This window comes from Antrostomus carolinensis, unplaced genomic scaffold, assembly GCF_000700745.2.
Source record: "Antrostomus carolinensis isolate BGI_N321 unplaced genomic scaffold, ASM70074v2 scaffold13704, whole genome shotgun sequence".
In the NCBI taxonomy this organism is placed as follows: Eukaryota; Metazoa; Chordata; class Aves; order Caprimulgiformes; family Caprimulgidae; genus Antrostomus; species Antrostomus carolinensis.
This window is the reverse complement of record NW_010311495.1, coordinates 12,516-12,783: the sequence shown is the minus strand read 5'-3', so window position 1 is coordinate 12,783 and position 268 is coordinate 12,516.

The window sequence follows — 268 nt, the reverse complement described above, 5'->3', positions numbered from 1 at the left end:
TGTAAATACAGAAACTGCTGCCCACACTGCTGTTGTTCCCAGCACTCATTTCAGGATGTGCCACAGGACTTTCTCTCGTAAATCCCATTCTGAGCAGGGTCTTCCTGTGGGTGCAATTACATCCTTTGAAATTACCAGGCTCTTTCCTTGGGCAAGAGCTAGCTGCCTGGGTACTGGAAGAAAATAAAATTACACTCCTTTGAAACCAGATGTGATCAGGAAAATAATTAAATTTGTCAGGAAACAAGGGCTGAAGGTGAACACCCTG